The sequence below is a fragment of the Dioscorea cayenensis genome, chromosome 10, assembly GCF_009730915.1.
Source record: "Dioscorea cayenensis subsp. rotundata cultivar TDr96_F1 chromosome 10, TDr96_F1_v2_PseudoChromosome.rev07_lg8_w22 25.fasta, whole genome shotgun sequence".
Lineage (NCBI taxonomy): Eukaryota > Viridiplantae > Streptophyta > Magnoliopsida > Dioscoreales > Dioscoreaceae > Dioscorea > Dioscorea cayenensis.
The window spans coordinates 22,467,649-22,474,621 of NC_052480.1; the positions used below are offsets into that span (position 1 = coordinate 22,467,649).

The 6,973-nt window shown below is 34.3% G+C and overlaps 1 pseudogene; it reads right to left on the bottom strand.

Annotated features, from left to right (window-relative positions):
• Positions 1 to 4,208: 4,208 nt before the first annotated feature.
• LOC120270383 lies at positions 4,209 to 6,581 on the bottom strand (annotated as a pseudogene).
• Between the last annotated feature and the right edge of the window lie 392 nt (positions 6,582 to 6,973).

Consider the following 6,973-nt stretch of genomic DNA (forward strand, 5'->3'; position numbering starts at 1 on the left):
TGCTAGGCTACAAACAAAGCACAGGTTCAGAACAATCGAAGCATTGTCACAAATTTTTATATGATATGTATATATATATATATGTATTTTGTACTAATAAATAAATATACAGCATGAAAAATTAAATCTATTGTTGATAAAGGTTTTCATTATCCCAACCAGTGACTTAACTTTAGGTCGTTTAGTACGAGAAAGTTGTTACTTTCATGTGCTTGATTACTTAAAAATGGATGATCTTCTTGCACTCACTTTCTCTTTGACAAGGAAAAGTGATCCACTCTTTGACAAGGAAAAGTGATTCATAAGGGATGGAGTGAAAGTGATTGCACCCTTGGTGTAAAAATTTGATAAAGACTACATTACTATATTACCCTCTTATTAAAATATATATATATATATATTAATTTTTTAATTTTTGAATGAAAAATTAACACATGTTTTAGACAATTTATCTAGAATGTATAGTGGGTTAAAACCTTTATTTTTTTAAATAATTTATCTTATATTTGTTTTTTACTATACTTTGAAAATCCAAGCATTTTATATTTTGAAATGCAATATTTCTTTGTTTTGAAGAAAGACATATATCCTTTTTGGTACATTAAAAATTATAAAACCTCATTTTAAAAAAATGTTAAAAAAAACTTTACAAAAATGGTTATCATTTGGACTAAGTTACTAATTACATCATTAAAGTTTATTAAAAATCTCATTTTAATAATTATAACAACCAAGGGTAAAATTGAGAATAAACATTACTTCATATTAGAAATGTATTATTTTATTTACATGCACTAAATATTGTAAATTTACTTTGTAAGAAAAATAATTACATGCAAAATCTTCTCTCCAAAAACGTTGCATGTAATTTTTCAAAACTTTCCATGCAAACTACGGATCAGCAATGTAGGAGATGTTGGGTTGTGGATCACACAATATGTGGGGATATAAGGACTTATGTGCATAAATTGTGTAGACGTACACAACTAATGTTTATAATTGTGTATATCTTATTATATTCAAGTTTTAAATGGACCAAAATTGTTGTGATCTGATTCAAGTTTGAATTGGGTCCTAATTATCTAATTTTTAATGTGTGGATTTACATATTAATCATATGTTGTGTAGAATTTCTGGGGCAAAATTATCAAATCTATGATGGGCAGACTTGTTATTAGCCCCATAAAGATTTTTTATAAATACGGTGTGGTCCCTGACTGAGAACGCAATGATCCGAGATTTAGAATTAGGTTTTTCTGAATTAGGGTTCCTATCTCCCCTCTCTGCGTGTGATCAGTTAGAAAAATCACAAGACCCAATAATTATCATCATCAATGGATTCAAGTGCAGGTACACTTCCGCTAAATTTATGTTGTTCCTAAATAATTTCCAATCAAGAAGAAGATCCTGGCTTTTTATAAGAGTTATTCCTATTGTGAAACCCATCAAGTTCCATTAGGAGAAACGGATAACACCAATTATGGCATCCGTAGTTATTTCCTTAGCAATAAAGACGAGATGTACTGCATGAATGACAAGATGGGGACAAAGCTTATGTGTAGGGAGATAGTAGACCAGTCTGGCATGGTCAAGCATTCACATGGATTGAGAGCACTGGCTTGTGGAAGAACTACGTGTACTACCCCCAGAGCTCGTGCGGGGAGTACTCAAGATGCGGACCTTATGGCAAATGCGACATCAATGTCTGTCCCGTATATAGCTGCTTGCCTTGGTTGAAGCCAAAGGCGCCACAGGTGTGGCCTCTCACGGATACCGCGTCACGTCACTGGACTGCAAGGATAACTCTGATGGGTTCATGACTATCACCCTTGCACCGCTGCTAGAAACGTCAAATGCCATCGTATACTCAAACATCAGCCAGGATGAATGCAGAGATTGGTGTTTGAAAAATTGCTCGTGCACAGCCTATGCCACAGCCAACATCAATGGTGCAGGAATTGGGTGCTCTATTTGGGTGACGGAACTCATTGATCTAAGAATGTCCCATGATCCTACATAGGTTGTCTTTGTCCGGCTTGCCGCTGCTGATCTAGGTAATAAGCTCCCTGACCTATTGTTTATGTGCATTGGCCCACAGATTGTTCTTTACTTTGTATTACGCTACTCATAATATATATATAATATCTGCTGATGTTGCCTTAGTTAAATGTTAAACTTGACTTAGAATATAACAGTGGGATTAAAAAACTTAAATAAAAGAGAGGAGAGAAGAGAAGAGAGATAGGCTTATAATTTCATTAATCACTTCGTTACCTAGTTACCTGAGGGATACATGCACATGTGTATATATATAGTACTAAGCCGGTTACAGTATGATAGTTAAGTATGGCTATAGCTAATTGCCTTTCATTTGATAGTCAACAATAGCAAACTGGCACTACACTAAAAAAGACCTTTGGAGGCCATTTTCATGACCTATAGAGGCGGTTTTAACCGCCTCTATATCTTTAGCGGTGAATTTTTCACCGCTTCTAAACCGGCTCGTATTAAGTTGGCTCTAGAATTTAGAACTGGTTTGATACAACCGTTGGGTAAATTAACAGCTAAGGTAGTGGTTTTTAGAGGCGGTTATACCCGCAAAATATTTTATCGTCTCTACAATTAAAATTTTAAAATTATACTAATAGTTTTAGAAACGGTTATAAGCGTTTTAGAGGTGGTTATAACCGTCTCTACAATTAACAAGATTTTAATAACACTCATTTATAACCGTCTCTACTATTAAAATTTTAAGTTAAGTTTTAGAGGTGGTTATAACCACCTCTACAATTAACAAGATTTTAGCAAACCGCCTCTACCATTAAAATTTTGGTAAATAACACAAATGGTCACCCACCTATGCGGTTGTTTCTGTTCTAATCACTCACCTAAAAAAAGTTACGATTCAGTCACTTACATTTGTTATTGTGTGTTTTTTAGTCACTGAGCCTTACGGTGTTAACGGAGAGCTAACGTGGCTTGCATCCACGTGTGAACTTGTTTACCTGAGCGTGTGCAACTAAAATTTTAAAACTCTACTTATAATAATAGAGACGGTTATAACCTCCTCAAAGACATGCCTAATAATTAATTTTTAATTAAATATGTATTATTTAATCAATTAAAATCCTGCTTTTAATCATTTAAAAACTCACATTTTAATTGAATTCCATTTTTCTCAAATATATATATATATGTCAGGCAGCCAAGTTTCACTTGATCATTTCTAACACCTTTAGAACAACAACATCAAGAAATAGACTTTTAAAGAAAAATAATTTGTTTGAAACTTGTATTTCATTAACTCAGCAGAGTGTCAGATTATCAAACACAGCACTTTTGTTGCCTATATAATGTAATACAGATAAAATTATGAAGCAAAACACCTCAAAATGTCATCCACATGGATGTAGTTAGTAGTAATTCCAGCTTGACAAATCCCAAGTGCTAACTTGTGCTGTGAAAATGGCATCTATCAAAAACCGTATAACAAGCAAACGTCCAAAACCGATGTGGTGATTGTCATTTCAATAACTGCTCTTTATTTTTTTTTTTTTTGGCTCTTGGGGACATGAAAAGTTTTCAAATAGAATCGACCTGATCACCAACCTTTTAAGATGAATATGGCAAAACAACATAATGTGACAGTAAAAGTAGTGCAGTGCATTTAATATAAATCTCTCACCAACATGAGTGGATCATCAAATTAGACCTTGTCAATGTGCATGTTGGAGCTTAATCTATCAAACCTACATGAAAGAACAGTTCTTTAAAGCAAAAAAGATTGACCAAGAACATGTAAACCACATCAAGAAAATTAATTACTTTCAAGATCAGATAATCTCATCATATGATCACTATGGCAACATGCTGTGGTTAAAGAATGGTTAAGTAATTAATTAAGGAAAAAAAACTATATCAACTCTGGATGGCTTATGATGGCAATTCTCAACATCTACATGGCTGGTAGAAAATGAATGGTACAAGATACATGCAATGTCGGCAAACATGTGCAACTTCTGTGGAGGCAAAAGTAACAAACCTGACTGGCACCGGCCTAATTGATACTCATATCAATGGATCTAGCTCTGAGAAAGCAACGGATCCTGGTATGCTAGACTACAAGTTATATTGTTATTTGATAAACATGTTAATTTAAAGCTTGTATCAACTAATAATGAGGCAAACAAACCTAGTATCATTCAGAATATAATGAAATACAAAGTTTCTTAGACCTGCAAAGACTTGCATAAACAATTAAATCACACAGAGGAAACAGCTAACAAAGCAAATTATAACTACATTCAATGATGTTAGGCTCAGTGTTCACATACATATATGAAATCTTCAACATCTGTAGCAATAGCCCACCCAGAGTTTGTTGTAGAGTTTGAGCTCAAATGGTGTGGTTTCCGAGCTTCCAGACCAGAAGACAACCAACTTGAGAACCTATTTTCAAATTCAGTAAATTCATCTATTTAATTGAGAAATTTACATATTAGAAAATATGAAGCTAAGAATGCAGCACCACTGACCTCGAAATAAGTTGCAAAGACAATCTAAGGAACTTATCAGCAGAAGAAAAATCACATCTTCATTCCAGTAGGATCTCAAGCTTTCCATCAAGGTAAAGCTTTGCCTCATCAGGAGCTTATGGTCTTTCCCTCCATTGTCATTTAAATCATCAACAAGCGTAATACTACCAACTGTATTGACAGAATCCAGAGTGCTCGCAATTTCCTGAAATCTGGTATAATTGAATCAATTGATGCAGGCCACTGAAAGGGAAGTCTCTCTACTACCATGTTCCATATAAGTACCTTAGTGAGAAATAAACACCAACATTCCACTGCCTCATAAAGTCTACATATACAGGTGCTGACCAAAATTTAGTAACTGCTAATCTGGATGCACAGTAACCTTCACAGATGATTTAATATTAGGAAACAAAAACTGCATATGGTGCATGAAGCATAATATTTATTGTTTAATACATAAGTCGAGTTTTAAATGAGCTTTTGGCTTGGCAAGCTTGAACTCATCTCAATTACAAGCTAAACCAACCAAAGTCAAGTTATTGAAGTTAGAATTGAATATTAAAAAAAAAGCTTAAAGTAACCAATTTTGACTGAGCTTAAGCTGACCTTAAGCCACTTAAGCTAGACTCATTTACAGCCTAATGGAAGAAATCACTTCAATAACTATCAAATACCAGCATTGTTTAGCCTAATTGAGTTTCATAACATTGAGACAGGAGAAATTCAGTATATCCTAAATTACCCCAAAAAATCTTACAAAGCTCAAATTCATGACTTACACTCGAGAAAAAATGGTACTAGAACATTCTAAAAAGAACAAGAAACCTGATTTCACCGTGAATTGAAAAATACCTTCAAGATAGTCCAAGAACAACATGCTTAATTTATAGTTCTTCAGAAACTCTGTAGGTCTTCCAGTTGAGAATGCCCCGGGTTTCCCCTTTTGAATTGACAAAAGAACTTTCTTCAGTATAGAATTGGCCAAGAAATAAAAAATGTGCAACCCAGAATTGGCTGAAAAACCATAATGAGATACTAGATAATATTTCAAAAAAAGTGTTATCATGATGAAATAAGTAGTATTTACAGTAAAAAAATCTGAACTTGATGAAGAGATGTCAAGCAAAAATTTTTAGTCATTCGTAATGAAGTCCATTATCGGCTGGTTATCTTCCACAAGCAATTCAGACGAAACACCACTGGTGAATCATGAGGAGTAACTTTCTGAATTCAGGGAGAGACAATAGTTTTGTCAAAAAGCTCCTCAGCAGCTGTAGTGTTGTCAATAGCAGCATATGCACGCAAATAATTGTAGATTGCATTTGCATCTTGATGTTCAAGGCCATTAACAAAACAATGGCCCAACCTACCATATAAAGATGAAGTGGCCTCATGAATTCGCTTCTTCATGTTCTCAAGGAATGGGAGGCCCTGTATAGCAATAATTGAAAATGTAAAAATGAAACACAAAAGTCTAATAAAAATTACTACATGTTAACAAACTCTTTAAAAACAAATATAAATAGTTTAAGAGAAAAAAAAACTGACCTCTGAATGGCTGACATAGAATTTGAGCCTATTCATCTCACTAGCAATTCTTTCCAAGAAAATGCTCTGGGTCTCTCTAATGCTTGTCCCACTGGTGTTAATCTCAGCTAGAGTACCTTTTTCTACAGGTACATCATCCACAATGGAATTTTCATCTAAATAAAATAAAAACGTGTACTATTTACCAGAATTTGGATAATATATCAAATTGGATTTGAAATGGGCTGGAAGATTCAAAAAAGTATCCACTTCATACTTGAACGCATCTAAGAACAACCTGAGGAAAAGACCTGCCTTACAATAGTTGAAAAATGCGATGAGGCTTTTGAGTTTGTCCAATATATGGAAAGACGCTCTGTACATGAGAGCACCAATGGCCTCGACCACAACGACGGCAATGGCATCAGAGAGAATGTCCCAGTCACCTGTTTGCTCTATAACTGTTGCAAATGCGGTCACACAGTAAAAACCTAGTAAGAAGAAAAGAACCTTCATTACTAGGCCTTTCCTCAGCTCTTGGAGCTTGGAATTTAATTTGATTTGGAAATTCTGGATTGCTCTGACAAGACGAGTTCCATTGTTTGTGTTGCTCCCTGAAGGGTCTTACATCTACCATACTTCTAATAACCCATCTCATGAGTCTACAGCCCCACACACAAGGATTAGAAAATGTGGATGAAGGATCATTAGTAAGGGTACCTTGATCATTTTAAAGATAGCTGATATGCATGCATGATGTAGTTATTACTAAATATATAATGTAAAAGGTTAACTGTATCAAAAGTTTCATTCAAGAACACTTGTGTCACAAAACACTATTTCATGGGTAATCAATCATACTATTATAAATCCTACCATCATCCTCATCATCTACATTCTTTCTGCTG